At 47.4% G+C, this 25,257-nt stretch overlaps 1 long non-coding RNA gene across 2 annotated transcripts; it reads left to right on the top strand.

Moving 5' to 3' along the window:
- LOC118894846 lies at positions 1–25,257 on the top strand. Of its 2 annotated transcripts, XR_005019764.1 has the most exons (4): positions 1–830; positions 5,551–5,687; positions 16,697–17,227; positions 24,120–25,257. It is a non-coding gene; the product is annotated as an uncharacterized LOC118894846 (long non-coding RNA). The 2 variants fall into 2 exon arrangements; XR_005019765.1 differs by lacking the exon at positions 5,551–5,687.

Genomic DNA, 25,257 nt, shown 5'->3' on the forward strand with positions numbered 1-25,257 from the left:
CTCCCACCTCCCAGGCTCGCCCGCCCCCCACTCCCCTCCCCGGGAGCACAGCGCGGCCCGGCCGAGGGGCCGGCGTCGTCTGAGCGCTCGGGGCGGCGGCGGTGGCGGCAGCGTGGGGAACCAGGACGCGAAGCCGAAGAGGAGCATGGCGATGCCCCGCACGAAGCCCCCGCGAGGCCGAGGCGCAAAGAAGGCAGGCGGGGGCGAGAAGGGCCGGGCCTGCACGGGGAGGGGCTGGCGGGGAGGAGCCGGGCAGGAAGAAGAGCCGGTCGGACCCCAGGGCCTCGGTCTTTTCCAGCCTGCGCATCCGGAAGATCCTGTCCAAGGGCAGAGGTGCCGGCGGCTCCCGTGACGCTCTGCCGGACCCTCAGGCCCTGCAGGCCGGCGAGCTGGACAGCGCCCACTCCCTGGTCCCCAGAACCCCGGACCTCAGCCTCTCGGCCGTCGAGACGGGCCCGTCCGATACCGAGTGTGCCGACCCTTCCAAGGTTACCCTTCTTCCGGCATCCCGGCTGGGCCGGGTTGGGGGGCCCGGCGGTGGCCGCGGAGTCCGAGACCGCGGCGGGGCGCAGCGTGGACACAGACCTCCACAGCTTTCACTTGGCCGCGGGGCAGGAGGACCTGCTCTCGGACGTCCAGCAGGCGATCCGCGTCCAGGAGCTGCAGCAGCTGCGCCCTCCCCCTCCCCACGCCGGGGCCCTGCTGGGCCTGGACCGACCCCCGCCCGCCGGGCCCCAGACCCGCCCGCTGCCGCCGCTTGGTTGAAGTGGGCTCTAGGCAGACCGTCCTGGATTTGAGCCCTGGATTTTCCACTTTACTGGCAAACTAAGGTAAATGGCTTAATTTCTCAAAGTTTGTTTCTTCTGTAAAATGAGGAGTCACCGTAGTTTCTGAGTAAGAAGAAAGCATGAATACAAGTAAAACATTTTGCACAGTATGGGGTGTACAGTAAGTGTTCGATGTATGCAGTGTTATAGTATTTGGGGTCCCAGTGGAGCCATGCACAGTAGGGGAGCAAAAGGGGAGGGTTGACTGAGTCTCCTTGTAGCTCGGGAGATAGTATTGGAGGCAGGACCTGTGAGTCCACGAGGAGTTGACTGCAGGGACCGGCTGTAAAAGGAGTGTGTGTGCTCGGCATGCAGATGCAAGTGACCATGGAGTACAGGTGGTTCTGGGTTGTAAACTCGGAGACTGATGGGTGGCAAGGAGGCCGGACGTGTAAACAAGGACATTTGTGTCATCCTGGTGGTGCTTTTAAATAATTTTGTGTAGTTATACCATGAAAAGATTGGCATTTATTAAAAAAAAAATATTCTGGTGGCAGAACGGAGAATGGATTGAAGAAATTTAAAATTAGTGTCTGGGTGGTCGGTAAAAGTGCCTAAACTGAAACAGGGGCAGTGGGGAAGGAAAGAGACAGGTATGGGGAATATTCAGGATATACAGCTGTCAGGACTCGACGTTTGATTGGATGATTTCCTTGGCTTCTGAGTCACATCTTTGGGTGGATGGTGATTCTCTACGAAGCGTCAGAATGTGAAAGCGAGAACAGATTTCAGGCAAGATGGTCATTTTCTTTTGGACATCTAGAATTCGCGACTCTTTGGGACATTGCCGTGGCAGTTCTTGGAGGACAGAGGAACTGGGGTTACTGGCATAGGCCATGAGTTATATGCTAAAAAGGTAAGCGTATGAATCTCGTTAAGTTACGATACAGTGGAGAGAAATACATTGGGATAAAGTTCTCAGGAACAGTGAGGTGCAGGTGTAGAGAGAGTAGACGGAATGGATTCACGGGAGGCTTGCCTGGAGGATATCGTTTAAGATCTGAGGGGCGGAGCTGGTCTCCTAATTCCGAAGTCCAGTCTGTGGAGTGATTAGAACTGAGCTGTCAGCTGAGAGTGGACGCCCCCTGAATGGTGGAGGACGTTCTGAGAAGCAGACGCGGGGTCGCGGGGCCGGGGGAGGAAGGCGGGGCCTCGAGGGGTAGGCGGGGCCGCGGGAGGTAGGCGGGGCCGAGGAGGCCAGCCAGGGTCCTCACTGAGGGGGTCGATGATGACACTGCCAGGTGAAAGGGGATTCAGAGGTGGAGAGGAGTTTGCACAGGGTGGGCCTGGAACATTCTCTAGATGATTCCGGAGGCCTAGGTTGTGCGGCCACGTTGTATGAGAGGAATCAGGAAAGTCACCTTTCAGCTCGGCTGTCACTTGCTTGGCTTTCACATCCGTCTTGTCAGTTACCTTCTTGGGTCCTCAGTCCCGCTCCTCGCTTCAGCCTGTGGTTCTCAGTTCAGGGCCACAGTCCTTCCAGGGTGGGATTGGCAATGTCTGAGGCTATTTGGTCGCCGCAGCGGGGGAGGGGTGCAGCTGGCATGTAATGGTGGAGACCAGGGATGCTGTCCAGTACTTTACAGGACCCCTCCCCCAACGGAGAGTGTCCAGTACCAATGCCAGCAGTTGAGGAACCCCGTGATGACATTTGACTGCATCATATTCCCACGTAAAGCCTTTTTAGTGGTTTTTCTGTCAGGATGAAGCCCACATTCCTTGGATCTCCATGACCTGCCTCCTTCTCCAGCTCGTGACCCACCTCCCGTTCTGTTCCTCCACACCCTTCACCTGCTGAAGTGCTGTTCGGTTTCCAGGACCGTCCCTGGGGCTGGGTGAAGGTTCCTGCTTCTACTCCTGAACTCTTCCTTCCTAGTTCAGTTATACTGTCTGTCAGAGGATGCTCTTCAGGGCCAGATGTCACTCCTCAGACACCTGCCGTCACCACCAAAGTCTGCATTTTTCTCTCTCCAAGGACCTAACCTGTGTCATTGTAGGCTACGTACCCTGCATGCCCCGGTGCATATTAAATCTCCCGTGGAGCTGCCCTCGTGATGGTGCAGTGCCGCATCCCTGTATTTACCGTAGAAACAGAGATCTACGATGAACGCAGGGATCTGGTGTCCCCAGAGTGGTCAGAGCAGACTCCAGTCCTAGACTGTGGACTCCTGCCCATCTCCTCAACTTACTGAAGACGTTGGGGCAGTTACCCAAGGTCACAGATTAAAAATTTTCATGTATAAGAATAGTACCTACTGGGGGTTATTTTGAAGATTAAATGAGACTAATTGTTAAAGCATTTAGCACACTACCTGTCATGTGATAAGTGCGAAGTAAATACTAGAGATTACTGTTTTTATTATATTTCAAGTTTCTGTCTAAGAATCCAGTGTAGCCATTCATTAAATACGCCCTGATTTCATGAAGAGGAGGCTGGAAGGAAAGCCGTGGTGACTGAGGAAAGGAAGACCTGGAGGATCTATTAAGTGAATTGTTTGAGTGATCAGGAGTTTCCTATATTTCATAATCTCATGAACTTGGAGGGAAAGAGGTAGAGGATGGGATGGAATGTGGATTTGCCTAGGAATTGCTTGTCTTGGGAACCGACTCTCTATTGGATTTCTGCTTCAGGTCTTATTGTCATTCTTCTTTCTTAATCTACTTGCTACTCTTGATTTTCCTGGTGTGATTTCCACCTTCTTCCCCCAACCCTCCCGCTGCACATTTTTCTGGAGAGAGTGGGAAAAGCTATGAGTCAGACACCTGGCAGTTTGGAGAGGTGAGGCCATCACACCCACTTGGTGGTGTGTTCATGGCCACTTCACAGTGACCACATGCTTTCGGGGGAAGTGTCACATGCAAATACTGGCACATCAGTTACTTATTTGTAGTGTCAACCTAAATAAAGGAGGTAAACTGAGGCAACCTCAAATGACCAGAAATTGAGTTTATTGGGGAGTAGCAGAGGAATTGCAATTCAGGAAGTTGGTTGAAGGCTCAGGGAAGCTCTGTTTATGGACAAGGAGTGAAAACGGGGCGTCCAGCCAGAGTCCAGGCAGTGAGTTCATTGACTTGAAGATGGGGAGGGACTCTTGGCAGGTGTTCACTGGTCAGGAGACAGGTTTCCGTCTTCTGTAAACCAGGCACTTAGGGGAAATCAGTCTCTTGGTTCCTCAGTTTGTTTCCTGGGGGCGTGTGCGTGAGAGTCTCCATCCCCTCCCCCAGTTCTATTTCACACTGAAATCCTCTCCTGGTCACTTTCACTCACTCTGTTGTGTGTGTGTGTCCAGCATACTTTGCAGATAATATGGCCTGAAAGAATGAAAGTACCGCTGTCTACAAGGACCTCTGCTTTACTCAGAATTCCTGAGACAGAGGAACCCAAGTGCTAGAGGTTGTTTATGCACAACATTGTTCTGCTCTCTCAAGGACTCTACAATGTGGAATACACTTAATTTTCTTGGCTGAATAATTCTTGTAGGGTAAAATTATTGAGGGGAACTGTCAATAAATGTAAACAGGAAGAAATCTGCTTACTATTCTTAGTTTTCTTCAAAGGGCATTTTTTCATCCAACTTTATTTTTAGTTAAAAAGTAGTTTATTTCCTAAAGAATATGATAAGTAGATTGTGTCAAGAAGTTCTGAGTTGGTTTCTCTCTTTGCTGGCTGTACACTTACATGGTTTTTCAATAGTTGTGTTAGTAACCTTTCTTTAGCACAGGCTTGATTGTGTGCCGGGTCAGGTTACATCCCCCAGATTTGTAGTCATATGGTTCAGTGTGAAAGAGAAGGATTTTAAAACATGTTTTGGAAGTTATTTCTCTGGACTGCATCATTGTATGGTTGTATGTAGTAATCAGTATCCAAGCTTTCATGCATATGAATTGAAGCACATATATTTTGAGATTATTTTATTTTTTTGACTTGGTATGTGGTTTAGTAAATTTCTAACATGTGCTGCTTTTTGTGTATTCCTTCTCAGAAGGCAGGCAGGTGATTCCCCCCACCCCCACCCCCCAGTTACGCTCAGATGGAGAGTATTGTTGCAAAAGTAGTGATGCTGCTGATTGCTATTTCCTCACCACGGTGTAAATGCTGCCAGGACTTTTATGGATTTCAGAATAATAATCTCCAGCCATGAAGTTCATTGAGGTTTAGAAAAATCAGCTTTTAAAAACTCATTAGTGGCAGTCACCCTGTTTAAGTTAATGACGTACTTTCTTCTCTGTGGTTTGTTTTTCTCATTTAAGGATCATGCTATTTCGGATGCCTGTTTTGCTTTCACAACTAGCGCTCTTACCACTTCTTTGGCAAACAGTGTGGGTGATGCAGAATCCATTTTGAGTTTATATGATGGACTTTTATTAAAATGGGTGACTCAGCCCAACTTTTCTGTTGTGATTTTCTTCTCTTTCTCGTGGATGTGCACTGAGTAGTAATTAGTTCTGTGGATGTGACTCGCCTTTTGGTGGCCTCCTTCTCCCGTCTCAGGAGCCAGGAGGAGTGCAGAACCTGAAGGGCCCTTGGACCCAGAGGACACCAGCCAACCAGGAGCTTAGAGGGCTTTTCCTCCAGATTTTTACTAGCCTTTGGAAATCGGAAAGATGATTTATTTCCGTGTATCACTTTATTGTCTAGATGAGGGGTTGGCACAGTTTCTTAACGTTGGCCAGAGAGAAGATATCTTAGGCTTTAGTAACTGTTTTACAGCCTCTGTCTCAGTACCCAGCTCTGCTGTCGTCCTGTGAGAGCCGCCGCGGACAACGTGCAGTGAATAAGCGTGGCTGTTACTTCCTAACAAGACTTCATTTACAAACATGGCAGCGGCTGCAGTTTGCTGGCCCCTGGTCTATACTTAGGTAAAACGTAAAATGTAAATGTATTGTGTAGTGTGGCTTTTCTTTCCGTCTCTAACCATGTGTGGTCACCAGCCAGTCACATAATCGTTACTGACTTTTTTCATGAAAAACGCAGCTCCTCTCCCTGTGCTGTGTCGCTCACTGTCCAAGGGGCTGCCGGGTGGGCAGATGCAATGGCACAGTGTCTCGTGGGGACAGGAGACTTGAGTTCCGAGTGGTCATTGCGGCTGGAGCACAGTGTCCAGTGTGAGGGGCCGGCATGGGGGCGGGGCATCTGCAGAGAAGACTCTGGGTGGTACCCAGAGCCCTGGATGGAGGCTTCTGGAAGACGGGTTTAGGAATTGGAACTCAATCCCGGGAGCGGTGGGGAACCACTGGAGGGTTTAGGCAGAGGAGAGGGCATTCTGGGTGCTGTGGAGTCTGGACCGAGGGGTATTCTGTGGGTCTGACTTGGAGGCTGGAAGATTCTGAGGAAGATGAAGTGGGAATCCAGGGGAGTGGAGGTGCTGCCCTTAGCTATAGACGTGGTGCTGGGGATGAAGAAGGGGCAGTTCTGATGATACTGGTAGATTAGTTGTTCTCCCAGCACGCGCGGGCGTTGGAATCACCTGGAGGACTTGTGAGCACAATTGCTGGGCCCGCCCCAGAGGTTCTGAGGAGGTCTGAGCTGGGTTCCCAAGTGATGCTGCTGATGGTGGCCCGGGACCACACTCTGAGACGCTCTGCCTTAGAAGGTCCACATGACGAGCCTCAGGGATTTGGCTGATGATATAAAGGCGAGGGAGAGGGCAGGAATGAGGAGGGTATGTGCCCAGATTTCCGGCTCGGGCAACAGGGGAGAGGGTGGTGCTGTTTACTGTGTGAAGTACAGGAAGAGCAGGTTGGGAGAACAGCTAGTTCAGTTTAGGTCGTACGGAATTTGGGGATAATCTCCTAAAAGATATGCAAAAGTAACTGGTTATGTGTGTCTAGGGGTCAGGAGACAGAGCCTAGGGGGAGAGAGATGGAGGAATCTTCATCGCGTAGATGATCCCTGAAGCCGTTATGCATTGAAAAGGCCTGCAGGGTGAGAATCAAGCAGGGCGTGATTTACAGATGAACATTTATGCAATGGGCAGGGGGCAAGCTGCATGGGGCAGGTAAAGAACAGTCAGAGGTGGGGCAGAAAAAAAGATTAAAAAATAGACAGATGGAGTATTAAGTGATATTAAATGTTGCTGAGAGGTCAAGATCGAGTAAGGCTGAAAAGCAGTCATTGACTTTGCCACAGGTTATTGTTATTGTCAATAACCTTGCAGATGTAGAGAGCAGTCTGGGTGGGGTGCAGGGGGCGCCGGCCGGGTCTCCGCAGGCTGAGGCTGGACGGACGGTCTGGGTGAGCTAGGGAGATGGGAGGGGGTCAGCGCAGGTGTGTGATGAGTGCCAGCGGCTTTGTGTCAGGTGGGTTATGAGTGGGGAAGGAGAAGTACCTTTGTTAAAAAGCTTGGGAGTGTTTAGAGCCTGTGCAGATGCCAATGGGAGGGGTCCCATAGAGAAGGAGAACTGATGGATAGCATGTGGTCCTGGAACGCAGAGGGAGGGCATACGTAGCTCAGGTCAGGGTTGGCCTGGGACACGGACAGGAACACCTGTGTGTGAAAACAGCCGTGGGAAGGGGGACGCAGTGCAGGTGGGCTTTCTAGGTGGCTCACAGGAAGGTGAGGGAGTGCTGGCGGCTTCCGTGTTCGCTGTGAATTAGGAGACGTTGACCTCTGCACTGGATGAGTAAGGGTTTGTGAGGCCAGATATTTGAAAATGGGGTGGAAACAGTTCATTTGGATGCACAGAACTGGGACTGAAGGCTGGCGGGAGGGATAGGGGTGCCCATGGAGGCCGGCAGAGGTGCAGGGTGGTGGGTTAATGTCGGCCCTGCCCCAGCACTGGGTGTGGCAAAGGCAAAGCAGCACAGGGATCTCAGGCTGGCGCTGTGCCGGGTGATGCATCGGAAGGTGAGTGAGGATGGGAGTTGGGAGTCAAAGAGCTCAGAAAGGGGCAGTGACTTACCTGTGGCCGAAATGCTTTGGACAGAGCCAGAAACCTGTCTCCTGAGACTCAGGTGGATTGCTTTTCTCCACAGCCACCCTGCCTCCCTGAGAGAAGGAAAAACTTCTTCCACTTGAAACATTCTAACTTTCCCCATGTTCTTGGTGGTTAATGGTGCCAGTGTATTCATTAACTGAAGTTGGGTAATGAGTATTTTTTTAACAAAGTAATCCTGTGGCTTCAGGTCAGGTGAATGTGCTCTAAAGAATCTTGGACATTTTTAAAGCTGTTTGAGGGCTTCCCTGGTGGCGCAGTAGTTAAGAATCTGCCTGCCAATGCAGGGAACACGGGCTCGAGCCCTGGTCCAGGAAGATCACACATGCCGCGGAGCAACTAAGCCCGTGAGCCACAACTACTGAGCCTGCCCTCTAGAGCCTGCAAGTCACAACTACTGAGCCCGCGTGCCACAACTACTGAAGCCCTCGTGCTCCGCAACAAGAGAAGCCACCGCAATGAGAAACCTGCGCACCACAACGAAGAGTAGCCCCCGTGAACCGCAACTAGAGAAAGCCTGCGCGCAACAAGAAGACCCAACGTAGCCAAAAATAAATAAATAAAATAAATAAAAAAAAATAAAGCTGTTTGAAAAAGATGTTGGGGATCCTTGTAAGTAAATACTAGGGATTCACAGATGGAAGACAGCCTATGAAGAGTGGAGCTTAGTATTAGTAGCTTGAGAAATCTGCGTGGAAAATGAGGACCCGAAAATGTACTTGAAATACTGCCCTGAAAGGAGAACTTTAAAAACGAGAATTTTTCCACGATGTTCCATGTGAAAACCCTGGTGTCACCAGTTCACTTGGAGCAGCCTGGGAGGAGGTCAGTTTAGATCAGAGACTGAGGGGATGGGCCTTGGGTGCAGCTCAGAAACGTGTTGGAGTGTCCTGGTTCCCGTGAGTCTGGAGAGACCACATGTGAGCCTGCGGGTAGGCGTAAGGTGTCTGGGTGTCATCACCATTGTTTTCCAAGGCCAAGCTTCTCAAGGTACCAGGTGGGCTGTATTGAAGGTCTTACCGATCCCACCAGGAGCATGATAATAGGGTATCCTTGCAAACAAAGCATCTGATGCAAAGTCAAAATATAACTGAGGTTAGGGATTGGCATTAATGGATTCTGAATCTGAAAGTGGCCTCATTTAGTAGTAAATATTGGTTGTATGTTGTCTATATATTTACTGAAAGTGGACAGGGAAGAGGACGTCTGGACACGTGGAGGTGGAGGAGGAGGACAGGTGCCTCCCGAGGAGGGTCACAGGCGCGGTGGAGAAGGCCTTTCTTTCTAGTTTTCTGTTACAAATGCAACCAATATTTACTACAGTAGGAGGTGATCTTCAGATTCAAAATAGATGGCAGGGGAAGCCAGGGCAAGATCTGAGTGGAAATCCTGCGTTATGTACCTTAGAATGCTGATCTTGACTTAATACTCTGCAAACAGGGATGTTCGGGAGACAGGCTCTGAGATTCATGCACCAAGTAGCAGAAGGTCTTTGAGGGGCCCCCGTTGGTGCATCCACCACTCCCCTTCCTGGGTGTCAGTTATGAAACTGAAAGATAGTGGTCTACATATGCTGACTTTCAAAGTATTTGGGAAAAAGTATGTACTGAGGTTTGCTATCTAATAAGAAAAAATTTACTCTCATAGAGGATGTATTGACTTAATATTTAAGAAGCTGCCCCTGATTTATCAGGCACAAATCTGATAGCAGTATTGTGGTATTTCAGTTGGCAACTGCTGCAGGCTTGTCCTTTAAAATGGTATCTTGGGAATTCCCTGGCGGTCCAATGGTTAAGACTTAGTGCTTCCACTGCAGGGGGCCTGGGTTCCATCCAAACCAGGAATGTCAACTCACTGTGGACAATAGGCAGTGAAGATCTAAAGGCAGGCAATGCTTTCCTCAGTGTGAGCAGGAAAATGTGAGAGGGAGTGATTATGTCCATGGCAAATGCAGGTTAAGTGAATCCACGTGGGTCTGTTGGGTTCCCCCAGTCCAGGCGTTAGGGCTGAGGAGAGTCAGAAAACTGGAATTTATTTCTTGTTCTTGATGCCATGAGACACATAATGTAGATGGTCTGTGGCTTTCAGGACCATGGTAACAAAACTAAACTGTTTCCATACTTCAGCATTTCTCTGTTTTGCTAAATAAATAAATAAATACATACATACATACATACATACCTTAGCAGTAGTTATGGAGGAAACTGAAAGTGGTCTTGGGTCCCCATATTTATCATCAGGGGAGCTTTTTTTTCCATCGCACCCAAAGTAGGTCTCAATGAGTTATGTTTTTATAGCAACATCATTAAGGACAAAATCCATGAATAGAAGCCAACATTTAGTCTTAGGTCCAAGCACTGTGCTAAGTGTTATTTAATTTAAACATTTATTTATTTAACCCTACTTCCATTTTCTGGTGTGAAAACTGAGGCATAGAGAGTGTCACTTGCTAAGTCCCAGAGTTCTGTAAGTGGCAGAGGCGGAATCCAGACCCAGGAAAGCTGACCCCACGTCTCCTGCCTTTCCTCGCTTCTGTAGCTGATGTGTTGCCGCCAGAGCTGTTGATTCAGAGACGCTGCTGCCCGTGAACAGCGCGGGGCCCCCTCCGACCCCCGGAGGGCGCATCCTCCCATAAGTTATGGGCGGCCCTCCGCCTGCAGCCGCGGTTCTCTCTGCGGAGCATATGATTCTGAAGTGTTGCCTCCTGAACGAAATCCGTGTGGAAGCGGACCCGCGCCATTCAGACCCGCGTTGTTCAGGGGTCACTTGTCTATCTGGGAACTCTGGCCTTGTTCCGTTGTCGTCACTCTGGTGCACGTCACCTCTGTGCCTCCTACTTGGTCTCCGTGTCCCCCCTCCTGCCCCTCAGCTCCTTCTCCACAGACGAACGATCCCGTCACCTGCTGGAGATGTTCACCCTCACCTGAGGCGGCCTCGGAGCCCTCACGCACGCCTGCAGGGCCCTCCCTCAGCGGGCTCCCGGCTGGGTCTGCAGCCTCTGCTCCTCTCTGCCACGTTACCGTGCTACCGCAGAGCTTCCTAAAATTCTAATTTGGGCTCCAGTTTTGGAAAGTCCGATTGATTAGGTCTGAGGTTGACCTCTGGAAATAGGGGGTTTTGATCGGCCAGGTTTGGGAAAGCCTTGCTCTAGAAAATGTGTTCTATGATTATTAGTTGCTGCTTAGACGTGGAAGCTGCTTTTTGCCTTTTTTCATTAACCCCAAGGAGGTCCTACCTTTGAATTCTCAAGAGTTTGAGCTCAGCCGATGAGGGCCACTAGGCTAAGCTTAATGACCCAACGTCTTCCCCAGACGGCTCGTTACGTTTTGGTTCACTTTCTGTGTGTAATTGAGAAACTGCTCACGTGAGAGAGAGAGACGGAGCTGGTCTCCAGGTGGTTGATGGACTTTTCAGTGGAGCTAATGCCACCTCTAATTTATTATGGGAACTTCCTCTGTTTAATTCTTTCATTGTTCTCATTTGAAAAAAGATGAGATGTAAAATGCAGATATTCAGACCTGGAAGCGTAACTCTGAATAAATCCCTGTCTTTAACAAAAAGTTTATTAAATTTAATCTTATTCAGTATTTACTGTGGCCCCAGGCCTAATCCCTGGGATTTTTCTCCCTTTATATATTTATAAGCATGTTCTTCGGAATTTTACTTTTGAAATACAGGGGGTTGTGGAACAAGGAAGTTACAGAATATTAAGACTGAGAATAAAATAATTATTTATGAGTTTACCAAAGTTTCAAACAATTCTACAGAGAAAAATTTTAAAGCTTTTCTATAATCTTGTCTACAGGGTACGTATTCTAGATTAAGAAGTTGTTATGGAATGCATATACAGATATAGATAAAGTTATTTTTTACAGATATTTTTATCTCTACTGTTATCACACATACTCAGTATTTCTGATTTGATTTGTAAGCTATTTAATTGTACCACATAAATGTGAATGCATAAAATGAGCAAGGTACTATTACTGTTAGATTCTTCCTTTCTTTGCTCTGTTCGTGCCAAGCATTTCTGTGGCATTTATTCTATAGCGTTTATTCTGCTGCATTGTTGATTGCCATTCCCCTATTTTTGTGGAAGAGAAGTTAGGAGGCCATTTCTTCTTGGCAAGTCTCTACGCTCAGCAAATACGCAACCGCAACCGAGGTGCTAAATTTCAGTCAAAAGTAGAAGTCAGCGTCATTTTGAAAGTTTCTTCTCATTCCTGCACAGGGATCCAAGTAGCACATGCTTAGCTCTGCCCTCTTCTGGTGATTTCAAATTATGGAAAGGGAATTCCCAGAACAGGATTACAGATGACCCTTGAACAATGTGGGGTGAGGGCTACCCTCCGAGCAGTCGACAAGCTGTGTATACTTTATAGTGAGCTCTCTGTGTCTGCCGTTCAGCCAGCGGGTTGGGCTGCAGTATTTACTATTGAGAAAATCCACGTGCAAGCAGACCTGTGCAGTTCAAACCCTTGTTGTTGAAGGGTCAGTTGTAATTTCCAAGGTTACAGAGTGGCTGGAAGACGTTTTAAAATTTCAGCACCATAGAATATATTCACTGAAAAATTAATTGTAATAGTTTTGATTTTTAAAATGTAAAATAATCATTCAAATTGGAGAAAAATGGAAACTGCTTTCTACATTGCTCAAGAAAAGTCATTGTAATTTTCTTTCTCCAAGTACAGATGAAAACAAATACAAATATAGTTAAGGTTACAGTCATATTAGAGAGAATAATCCAATATTTTGAATGTTGACGCTGATGAAGTTAAAGGATTTTTTTGTACTCTTCTGACCCAGTACTTTCTCAGTTCAAGCTCTAGATAACTCTCTTCCGTTGACTTTTAGGTTAAAGGAACAGACCTTCCTTTTTAGATAAAACAGTTTTCATTAAGATGAATTTGCTAACTGATTACCTCCCTTAGCTACAGGATTAACTTTTACTGAAATATTCTTTCCCTTTTAAGGATTTGTACAAAACTTTGTGAAGGAGCTTGTGTCAAGATATAAAGATCATGGGTGCTTACAGACATGATGGACTACAAATGCACATTTAAAAAAAAATATGTATTTATTTCTTTGGCTGTGCGCCAGGCCTTAGTTGCGGCGCTCGGGAACTTCATTGCGGCATGCGGGATCTAGTTCCCTGACCGGGTATCGAACCTGGGCCCCCTGCATTGGGAGCACAGAGTCTTAACCACTGCACCTCCAGGGAAGTCCCTACAAATGCACATTTCAGAACAACCAGCCATCAGACATAGTGAACACAGAGTACTGACGGGAACCGGTTAACCTCTTCTTTACCCAGCAGTAAACTACCGTTGATTAAACGAGACACCAGGCCATCCCATGATCTCCTTAGCTATGAGCAAGAAGCATTGTCTTTGAGCATGAGGAAAGCTTCCACAAGGTAAGACCAAGCAATCACAATTAAGGTACCTCCTGCTGAGAGCCTTGCTGGATCATGACTTTACTTAAGGTCACACTGACATTTAATAATAATTTGAGATTAAAATCCAGCTAAAGAGCACTGAGCTAGGGGATGAAAATTGATTTTGTTTCTAAACTCTGTAATGAGTTGTGTTATCTCACTGGTAAAATGAAGTCCAATTCCATGACCCTTTAAATAACAGTAACATTTGTGGAGCTGTTAGTTTGCTAAGGATTTTGCACATGTCATTTGATCTTACACACCTTATAACACCCTGGAGGTATTATTCTTAATGTCTATTTTCGAGAGAGGGAGACTGGGCATTGCAATTAGCAGGAGATGGTCCCCATCTAAGTCTGTTGAACTCTGACACGCCTCCTCTTGACTATCGTGTCTGTCATGCAGAGACCGTTGAATCTCTTTTAGAATCAGTACAGGCTATGGACACGAACATGTTAGCATCTCACAAGTATGGTCTAAGACAAATGCACAAGTTCCAACAGGAGCCTTCCTTTGTTAATAACTTCAGAAAATAAGTGATACGTAGTAGAAGCAAGATGAAGCTAATAAACTATCTTTCCTGGATAGCTTATGGATACATGGGTCATATCGATAAATTTTGTTAGTCCTAAGTCCCAGTTGTTACATTAGTATAAGTGCTTGATCTTTGGAAATGGCTTGTCACGGCCTCTGTTTTGTGTAGTTGTGTTTGCGCTCTGGAGAGTGGCTGGTCTCTGAACGAGGATGATCACAGCTGTAGCCTTAATGGCAGCGCCGTTCACTAATCATCCCATCAGGTTCCCTGGAAGCACCGTCCAGGCCCCCTTGTCTGTAAGGAGTAGAGCTCATTATAGATTTTTACCTCACTTCCACATTGCTGCTTGTGGTTGGTGACACAGCCTTTATTTTAGCTCCTCTTTCTGTGAGAGAGGCTCAACAGGCAGCTGTAGCCGATGTGCTGCTTCCACTCGGTCTGTGTTTTCCTGGAGCGCATTGTCAGACCTCCCCCTCAGCTGATACCTGTGAGAAAGTGTAGGCGCTGGTGTGTGGAGCCTGGACTCCGGGGAGGGGCGTCGTGTCCTGAAAACTCAGGAATGCAGTTTCCTGCAGCACTTCCTCCTAGAGAAGGAAGCTTCTTCCGCCTGAGGTGGGTCGCCAGTGAGCGTGGCTCTGCCCCGCCCCGAGCAGGACCCTGCGGTCCCCGCCAGCCCTGGCTCTCAGCTCCCGCTTCCTGCTGCTCCTCGCGGGCGGCTGCCTCCAAGGGCCCTGACGTTTACAGCGTACACGTCACGCTCCCTCTGTCTCATTCAGCCCTCGTCTCTCCTCCAGGCCCGGCTGAGCCTGTGTGCCCTTCTCTGGGCCCTTTTGTTACTCTGAGCTATTTATTCCCCTCAAAAAATTACTTTCACTCCTTCCTTTAACTTAAAATTGGTTTCCTTTCATCAGACCGCAGTTTTTTGAAATCCATACCTTTGTTGGCCTTCTCTCTGGCTCTCTCGTAACCTCCTAGTACCGGGAGGCGGGGGTGTGTGTGCACGTGCGCGTGCATCAGTAGGGTCATACAGCACCTCCCCACCAGGCTCTCCCTCCCTGGGCCTGCTCCCGGATCACTGGGAACCTCAGCACCCGGCCCCGTCGCCTGTCGCTGCTTCTGCTGTGAGCTGGAGGGTGAGGCAGGGATCGCATCCCTGGAAACAAAGTCGTGCCAGGTACCAATGAGGAAATTCTGTTGCTGCAACCCTTGCTGCTCTATGGAGCAGATGTGTGCAGAGAAGAGCTTGCATCATCTGGATTTTCTGCCTTACTGCTCATCCCCTCTGTCTGCCTGATGAAAGCCTTGACCTCCGTGTTCCACTGGCATCTCAGATTCAACTTACCTGAAATCAGACTCCTTTGCAGAACATCCTCAAGTGGTCCTCTTTTCTCAAGGGCACGACTGTGGCTTTCTTCCAGGTGCAAAACCTTGCCTGCCTCTGCACCGAAGCCCTGTGGCCCTCAGCTCCTGGGAAGTCTGCCTCTCAGCCCGGGGTCCCCACCACCTCTCGCTTTAGGCCTCTTGCCTGGATCAGTCCCCATACTTCCCATCCCCTGCTTGTTGTGGCTCATTCTCACCAGGACCGGGTCTGCTTTATTTTACTGAGGGCCCCTGGTCCTGCTCACATGGTGCACATCCCGACTGGATCGGCACTCCCCTGCCTTCTCCCTTCTCCACTTTGACTCTCCCTGGTCCCCCGAGTACCCTGCGATTCTGTGTCCCCGATTTGCTGATTTCCCCCTTTTCCTGAATGTTCTCCAGCCATACTTTTTGGATTTAAATAATAATTTTCATTTTTTATTGGCAAATTTTGTTTTTCAGATTCTTTTTAAAATTGAGGTAGAGTTGATTTACAATGTTGTGTGAATTTTTACTGTACAGCAAAGTGTTTCAGTTATACACCTATATATGCATTCTTTTTCATGTTCTTTTCCATTCTGGTTTATCACAGGATATTGAATATAGTTCCCTGTGCTATACAGTAGGACCTTGTTGTTTAACCATTCTGTATTCAGTAGTTTGCATCTACTAATCCCAAACTCCCAGTCCATCCCTCCCCTTGGAGGTTCCGCCTTGGTAACCACAAGTCTGTTCTCTCTGTCCATAAGCTTGTTTCTGCTTGGTAAATATGTTGATTTGTGTCATATTATAGATTCCACATATAAGTGATATCATATGGTCTTTCTCTGTCTGACTTACTTCACTTAGTATGATAATCTCTAGGTCCATCCATGTTATTGCAAGTGGCATTATTTCATTCATTTTCATGGCTGAGTAATATTCCATTGTATACATGTACCACATCTTCTTTATCCATTCGTCTGTCGATTGACATTTAGGTTGCTTCCATGTCTTGGCTATTGTAAATAGTGCTGCGGTGAACATTGGGGCACATGTATCTTTTTGAATTAGATTTTTCTCTGGATATATACCCAGGAGTGGGATTGCTGGATCGTATGGTTACTCTATTTTTAGTTTTTTGAGTCACCTCTATATTGTTTTCCATAGTGACTGTACCAATTTACATTCCCACCAACAGTGTGGAAGGCTTCTTTTTTCTCCACATCCTCTCAAGCATTTATTTGTAGATTTTTTGATGATGGCCATTCTGACTGGTACGAGGTGGTATTTCATTGTAGTTTTGATTTACATTTCTCTAGTAATTAGTGATGAGCATCTTTTTATGTGCCTCTTGGCCATCCGTATGTCTTCTTCGGAGAAACGTCTGTTTAGGTCTTCTGTCCATTTATTGATTGGGTTGTTTGTTTTTTTCTTGATATGGAGCTGCTTGAGCTGTTTGTAAATTTTGGAGATTAATCCCTTGTCAGTCACATACTTTGCAAATATTTTCTCCCATTGTGTGGGTTGTCTTTTTGTTTATGGTTTCCTTTTCTGTGCAAAAGCTTTTCAATTTAATTAGGTCCCATTTGTTTATTTTTGTCTTTATTTCCATTACTCTAGGAGCTGTCTCGAAGAAAAGATATTGCTGTCAGTGATGTGATGTGGAATCTCACGCTTTTACTGAGCCAGCATCTGTCCTCAGCATCTGTCCAAGTGCAGCACCTCAGCTTTCCTTTGGGAACTACCTCTCACCTGCTTCCTGTCCAAACAGTTTCAGGGGGCTGATCCCACGTTCCACCCACCTGGAAGATGGGTGTATAATCCATGTCTAGCCAATCCCATTTTCCATCCTGTGCTTGCTGTGACCGGTTCAAGGATGAGAACGTGACCCAAGCCAGGCCAAAGGCATTCAAAGTCATGAGTTTTCACGGAGCTTAGGGAAGGAGAAAACCTTCCAGGAAGAATGGAGATTGAGTGGGTTTCATCCTGGAGTTACTGGAGGCCCTAGATGCAGTGAGAAAGACTGTGCCTATGATTGGGACCACCCAAGGCACTCAGCAGGACTGATGGTTGGAGAGGGACCAGGTCACACTGTGAGAATGTGAGCCCTTGGGCCTGATACCTCCAACCCCACTCTTCAACTTGTCTCTTGTAAGTATTAATTTATTTCTGTAATTTATAATAATATTATTTATTTTACTTGAGTAAGCATGTCTAGTCCCTTGTAATCAAAAAAGTCCTGACACATCAGGACCAATGATTCCTGAGACTCCCTCTGGCCTGGTGTCCTCATTGGGCGGGCGTGTCTGGGGGAGATGAAGACACTGGGTTGGGTCGGATCTAAGGGGAGCAGCTAACAACTCTGTGCCTGTTCCTTCTATGTCCTGGGAGAGGGAAACCTCAGAACAACGAGAGGAGAACTAGCCCGGAGAAAGGGTCATAGGATGGATAATTGGTCTGCTTGTATTTTCCGTATTTTAGGGTTCATTTTGTTTGTGTGTTATTAAGAAATCACCTTTTTATTCTAGATTTACAGGGTGGTGCAATCGCTTGTTCTCATTTGACATTTAATTTCACCTCTCATCCTAGTTTTCTACAGAATTGTCACAGTTAATGAACAAATATGGATACTTTACCATGAACTATAATCCATATTTTATTCAGGTTCCCATCATTCTCCCATTTTCTGTCCTAGGATCCCATCCAGCGTATCACAGGGCATTGAGTCATCATGTCACTTTAGGATCTCTTTGGCTTTGACATTTTCTCACACTGTCCTTCTCTCAGTGACCTAGACAGTGTTGAGGAGGACTAGTCAGGTATTTTGCAGACTGTCCCACACTGAGATTTACTTGGTGTTTTTCTTGTGATTAGAATGGGTTCATGGGTTTTGAGGAAGCAGATCCCAGAGGCAAAGTGCTTTCTCATGACTGTATATCACGGGAACATACATAAAGGCAACTTATCACTGTTCATGTTAACTTTGTCTTCCTGGCTTAGGTAGTGTTTTTCCCCACTGTAATGTCACTTTTTCCTTAAGTCTGCGCCGTGTGTCTTCTTTAGGATGAAGTCACTATGTGGCCCCTACACTTCAGGCCAGGGGAGTGAGCCCCACTTCCTTAATGAATGACTGAGTATCTACATCAACTCTTTGGAGTTGTTCCATGCAGTTGATTCAACAGCACTCATAAAACACACACACACACACACACACATGCACACACACACACTGTATATAATCATTTACTTTTACCAGTGTGGACACTCCACCCAGATCGTTATTTTAAGCTTTTGGTTATAATTCAGCAGAACGGTATTTGGTTGTTCAATTCGCTCCTGCTTTGGCTCTTGAGAGCTCCTTCCATGGGCTCCTGCTTTCCTCTGACATAGTTCCATCCTGTGGGTTTCCTGTCTTCTTGGTGCACATTTTCTTATGTGCTTGTTGACCATTTGCATTTCTCGTCTGGAGAAGGGTCTGTTCAAGTCCTTTTCCATTTTAAAAATTTGGTTATCTTTTTGTTGTTGATGATTTGTAAAAGATGTTGATGTATTCTGAAAAGCAGGCTCTTGTCAGATATATCACACGCAAATATTTTCTTCCCTTCTGTGGGCTGTGTTTTCACTTTCTGGATAGCACTTTTTGATGCACTAAAGTTTTTAAAATTGAGGAAATATAATCTATCCATTATCACATGGGTGTTGTAACCTTCTTCCTTTGCTTGTCTGTAACCTCTCACTCTAAAGGTAAGAAACCTGGCTTCCACCATTTGTCCTTCATTGCATTCACTGCTTGCTCCATTCCGGATTACAGATATACTAGTTTCAGTATTGTTAGCTTCTACCACCATGGGAAGGAACTTATAGAGCCCACTATTTATGGATGGCACAACTTGCCTTTGTTCTACAGATTCTGGTCTTTTCTTCTATATTTAATTAGGTCAAGTATCTTTTGCCCCACCATCCAGGAGTGAGTTTTTTTCATTACATTTCTAAATCAGTTAGATTCCTTGTCACATTCTCTGTTCCATCCTGTGACATTCCCATATCTTAAACCACTACATTTGAGTGTATGATGATTTCCTGGCTGGGTTGTAAAGATCTATGGCTTTAGACTACTGCATAGTGGCAGGCATCCGTCACTGAAGTATCCCATGGAATATTTCAGCTCCCCACCCCATAACCTGTTTACCACCTCTGATTGACCTGTCCCAGAATGTCATAGAAATGGAGTCCTGTGGTGTGTAGCTGCCTCAGACTGAATTCTTTCAGTTAGTAATACACATGTGAGAGTCACCAGTGTTTTTTTGCATGGGTTGCTGGTTTATTCCTTTCTGTTTCTGAATAGTTTCCATTGCATGCATATGGGAGGCAAAATAACTTTCCCTCTACCCTCCTAGGTTCTTGACTGAGGACTCCACACCCCCACCCCTCGTAGGAAAAGACAAACATAATCATATAGACAAATGCCAGTAGATATATCATCTTTCTTTCCAAAATATTAGCCATGAGTCAGTAAAACTGAGTAATGCAAAATCATCTGTGTATAGAAAATGGTAGACTCTGAATTGTGTTTCTGGCAGATGGAACAAGAATGATTACTTGCTTAGTGAGAGCTAAAGATTTTTACTAATATCTGTGGAGGATCCTTTTCAGATTTAGATTTGCCCTGATATGTAATCTTATGGAGGCTGTGGACTAAATTCTGGACAAAGGAATTTTTGGAAATACCTGTAGCCATCTTGGTGTTTTTTAAAGCCAATCTGAGTGGACAAAATATCCAGTTTGTCTACAATTAGCATTTTCCCTTCCAGTCTCGGGTAGCAACTTTAGTGGACTTAGTTAATTTCAATGGCTGGACATGCAAAGGAAGAGAGCATTGCGATTTTGGAGGGGGGCGGGTGGCGTGGGTGGAGGAGGTTTTAATTGCATTCATCAGGTGAAGAAATAATGTCTCCTATTTTATGACAGGAGGCAAGAAGCACAGTAAAAGCAAGGCACCCTCAAGTTAGAGTTATTTCCTTGGATGTTTGCATTTAAAGACTTGGTTCTCAGGACCAGGAGGACAGAGCTCTTGCTGGCAGAAGGGCCTGAGGGAGGGTGCAAGCATCTTAAAGAAGAACTTCTGGGCATATTTCCTATTATCAGAGGTGTGGGGCAATTACTATTTAAGTGTTTCTTCTTTCTTGAGTGTACGGTAGTTCTTTTCCCTGTCGCCTGACATGAAAGAAAGTGGAGACTCTCATATTGATAAGAAGGGTGGGTGGGCTTTGAACTCCTCCTAGAGCCGCATTTCTTTTTTTATCTAGACGAGATTCATAAAGCACGAACACGTGGGCTGCCCTCCAGGAGCTTGCTGCCTATTGGGAAAATGCAAACAAGTCCACTGCAGTGAGAAACTTGTGTTGCGGAAGGTGAAATGGGAGCAAAGGGGAGGGCGGAGCGAGTCCTGTGTGGTTTCTCCTTAGATCCTCCTGCACCTGGTTTCCTGACTTTTCTTCTTTCTAGAAGCGATCCCCTTGTTAGCCAGAAAAAGAAGAAGAGTTACAAGAGACTAAGAGAGAATTAAGAGTCAAATCTCCAAAAGCGAGCGGGGCAGCGTTTCCTGCTGGCTTGCTCCTCGTTTTCTTTCCTCAGGTCTCCTCTGCCCTGCACACCTCTCTTCTCACCTGAGAGTCAGAAGTCAGAGGAGGTGGTGGTGATCAATCTCCACGCTTATCTCTGAGTCTCAGCTCCTCAGTGGGGTTTTAGCTGAGCCCTAACGGTGAGATGAGGGCAGGCCTGGCTAACGGTAACAGGGCGCCCACTACAGACAGCTTTGTGCAAAGCACTTTACAAGCCTCATTTCACTGGCTACTCCCCACACTGTCCCCGCTTCCCCGCTCCCCCGCCCCCCCCCCCCCCCCCCCCCGCCATTCAGCGCTATTATTAGTCTCATTTCACAGGTTAGATGCTCAATAACTTGCCCCGGGTTATACGGTGATGAGGTGTCAGAGCCAGTTCTTGGTGATGCTAGGGCTCGAGGTCTGGACCCCTGTGGTTGCACGGGGGCATCCAGAGGACGTGGGGGGAAGGGGAGAGGGAGGGCTGAGCCGCTTAGGGGTCATGCGTGTGGGGAGCGGCCGCCCTCCCGCACGTCCGACGCCGAGCTCCACGTCTCCCCCCAGCCCCCCGGCAGGTGTGTGTCCCCCGAGGTGTGCTGCTGGGGAAGGCCTGCTCCTCCCGCCCACTGGACCGCCCGTGGCGTGGGGCTCCTGCCCCCCCTGCCAGACCTGGGGGCGCCCGGGGAGCTGAGTGTAGCCCGTCCCCTCAAAGGGCGTCTGGGCCAGAGGGTGGGGCAGAGAGGTAGGGGGTCAGGAGGGACACTGAGGTGCGGTGGCTCCGGGGTGGAGGGGAAATGGGTGGAACTGGTGTTGATGGGGGGTGTGGGGGGCTGAGAAAGGGAGGAGCCCGACTGCCATGAGGAGATGGGTGGTGATGCCGCTGATTGAAACAAGGAAGAGAACCCTCTGCAGACGCTGGGACCGTACTTTTATATCACACAGTTATTACGTGTTATTGATTTGATGGAATTTTTTTCTGAAAAAAATCACCCAATTCCTTTATGTGATAGGGAGATATAACTATATATAACTTTCCAGAATACATAGAGCAGAAATATTATTATTTGGCCCATAAAATCACGTTCCCTTCCTGCCTGTTTCAGTATATTACTTTTCCTCCTTTCGCATCATTCCCTTATCCTTTTCTGCTCTCTAGGGTAGGAAAACACACTTCTTGCTCTCTGTATGATTGGTTTGGCAGGTTCTTCTTGAATTCTTTGGACGCCAGGTGGAGGGTCACACTTATCTCTCATTGGTGATATCCTGCGAGCACAGTGGTGTGAAACCTCATCATGGGCAAAGCATTGCACTTGCACGCTTGTTAGAGCACACCCAGCTGGGCTGTATCTTGCTTAAGTCACAGGTGAATGAGTTGTTCACTCAGGATGACACAGGGCTATCACTTAGAGCTGGGGGTCACTCTGATTTCCTTACCCACTGCCGTGCTCTGCCCCCGCCCCGCCGTGTTACCCACACGCGTGACCATCCGTTTGGGGTGTCCAGGAGGGGTCTGCAAACGCAAAGGCACTTGCTCCCAGGCGCCGCCGGTGTTCGCGGTGGTGGTCACGGGAGTGTGGAGCCAGCTCTGCCCCCTTGGAGCACACTGATGCCCAACATCATAACAAAGCCGTGGCTTCCACACTGGGGAGAAGGATGAAAATGCAGCCAGTCTGGTGAGTGGTCATACAAATTTCAGGCCCTTTCCTGGCAGGAGGGGGTGGAGGAAAAAAGCCACTGGGCTGTGGGGAGTGAGGTAGCTGGCCTCCCAGTTCTGCTCGGGGCCAGCCCCCCGCCCCCGGGCAGTTTAGAAACGCACGGCTGCCAGCTGGGGAGGCACGACCTCGCCCGCTGACTCTGCCTCGCCCTGCGGGTCTGCTCCCGGCTCAGGACCGGCAGACGTGGTACCAAATCCCGCTGCGCTGTGGCTGGGACCCGCATCTCCCTCTCACACATGCAGGCCAGCGCTCTGCTCCGCTGCCTGCCATGTCTGCAGCTGTGTGTCCCCAGTCTGAGGCCTCCAGCGTGGGCTGGAGGGGAGAGACAGGAGCCTCTGGATGAGGAGAGGGATGACGGGCCTCACTCCCAGAGACCTTCCCCGGGAGCTGCTGCTGCAGTGCTTTCATTCCTCCTGTTACAGCCTTGAAACCATGCTTGCGCTAAGAGCTCTGGGAAGTATGTCACCCTTCTGTTCCTGTTATTTTGATGACCTTTTAGAGACTGCCATCCTTGGAAATATCTTCCTATAAGTTATATGGGTTCCCCCTGCTCCATGAAACAAAAGCTGCTTCGGAAGCACCCCTGCCCTGTGTCCCTGCGCAGTCGTCAAGAGGCCCCGCTCCCAGCTTCCCATCATTCTCCTGCCGGGCCATCTGTGTCTCACCCCCAGAAGCTGAGGATGCCTGGCAGGGGCCCTGCCCACACACCACCTCGCCATCCCAGGGGGTCCCAGCCTGGCTCACGTGCGCATGTAGGTTTCCACCTGGCAGCACAGATCCTGTCGGGGATTCATCTCCTGTTCCCAGCGATGCCTGTTCCCACCCTCGGTCTCTTCCCTAAGCCTAAGCAGGACACGCACGCCTTCAGCTGTCCACAGCTCAACTCGTTGGCTCGAGAACCTGCCTGTCCTGGGAGCCTATTTAACTTAAGGCACTGAAAGCGAGAGATTTTTTACATTCCCACTAGAATGAATAATACTGTGGGTGGACTTTTTCTTATTAATATTTGAATGGATTTAGGGTTAGAAGTGAGTGTTGGAACAAGTTATAAACGAATAATAAACTTAAAAACAATAAATATAAACCTCACTATCTCAGACAATACTCAGCTCTGTGCATGTGTGTGCATGTTTGTGTCAGAGAGAGAAGGAGAGGAAGAGAGACGAGGTCCTGCTTTTCTCTGCACATTTTGTAAGTGAGGGGCCTATTTGGCATGGTAACTATTTAAATCTTAAAAATAAAGACGGTTTTAAATTAATCTTTACATCAAAAAAGTATACCATTTTCCCAGTCACATGAAAGAATGTTTTTTTTTCTTTTTTATGAGAATAAAGAAGTAAAAGGTACTACATTTATTCTGTGCAATACAGTGGTTACAAGTAACCAGATCTATGTATACATACCAATATAGAGCCCCAAGATACATGTAATAAGTGAAAATACAGAATACAGACAGCTTGATATTTTGTACATTTTAAAAACACCAGAACAATACCGTTGTTCCCTTATGACACTAGGTGGCCACGTGAAGGGTGGATGGGTGTACAGACTCACGGTGCTGGCTGCCTCTGTAGAGAACAGGAGGAAACAGGACAGCGACAGCTGCTTAAAGGAGCTTGGCTTACATCGCAATGTGTTATTTCTTTTTAAGAAAAACGGGGAGCGGTATTACTTCTGGATGGCGGGGATGTGGACGTTTATGATCTGTCCTTTTTGGTTACTTTCCAGCTTTTCGTCTGCAGTGAACTTCCTCTGCGCTCGACCACGTGCTCTGCTCCAGTACTGGCACGAACACGGGCAGCGCTGGACACACTAAGGACAGCATGATCCTGAACTTGAAATATGACCACACGTGATTTTAGCCTTAACTGACAGCCTCAGTCCTACCCTCTTGTGAGCTGAGACTCACAGCATTCATCAACGTGATCATTTAAAGGCAAACTGCATGGAAAACATTTTCTCCACTTAGATGAGAGCCTCAGAGCGACCCATCTTTTGTACAAAATTAAGGTAACCAAACTCCCTTTTCTCTGGTGCCATCTGGTGGAAAGGAGAGCAAACCTCATCTGTACCTTCCACAAAAAAAAACCACGGTTCTTTTCAGTGAAGCCTCTCTTTTATTCTGGGGCTACTGTGAAGCAGCCGTTTACTTTCTTTAGCGCCGTCTTCAAACTAAATTCTTCAGCCTACAGGTTAGATAAGAAAGATCTGCTCTTTTCTCTTGCTCCGCTCCAATTCCTTCTTTAAAAATTTTGTAATCAGATGATGCTTCTTCCTCATGAGACTATTTTGCAACCGCAATCCACATTCATCTGCATCTCAAACCCTCCAGAGTAAACAATTCCAACAGTTGATTTCTGTATTAAACATTGTCATTTGCTTTTACATAAACTATGACAGCACGCATATCTCCTTTAAAGAACTTTTTGAATATAACATTGTCACATAAATATAGAGTGGAAATTACAAATAGTTCCCTCTTCTAAGAACTGGATGAGATAGTAAAAAAGAAAACATACAGTATCTTACCAAGAGCCAATAAAATAGGCTAGATTTTTCAGACATTAAAGAAAAATACCAAAAAAAACCCCAGGATATTAAAAAAGCAAAAAACCCCATAGTAACAGGATTATTAATCCCCCAATTTGCAATACTGAGTTCCTTCATCCATTGGCGGTAAAATTACCCTGGGAAATTCCAACTGTACTCACTAAAAAGAAGTCAATTCCCGATGGTTTTCCATTAGTGTTTCATGTGGCTCCGATTCCATTCGAGCTTTATAACCTGCTATAACGGACAGCTTTTTAACTGTTTCCAAGTCTGCATTAGCAGAGAGTGGAAATAAAGTCAAAGGCGCTCCCTCAGA

Source organism: Balaenoptera musculus, chromosome 4 (assembly GCF_009873245.2).
Source record: "Balaenoptera musculus isolate JJ_BM4_2016_0621 chromosome 4, mBalMus1.pri.v3, whole genome shotgun sequence".
NCBI classification, from domain to species: Eukaryota; Metazoa; Chordata; class Mammalia; order Artiodactyla; family Balaenopteridae; genus Balaenoptera; species Balaenoptera musculus.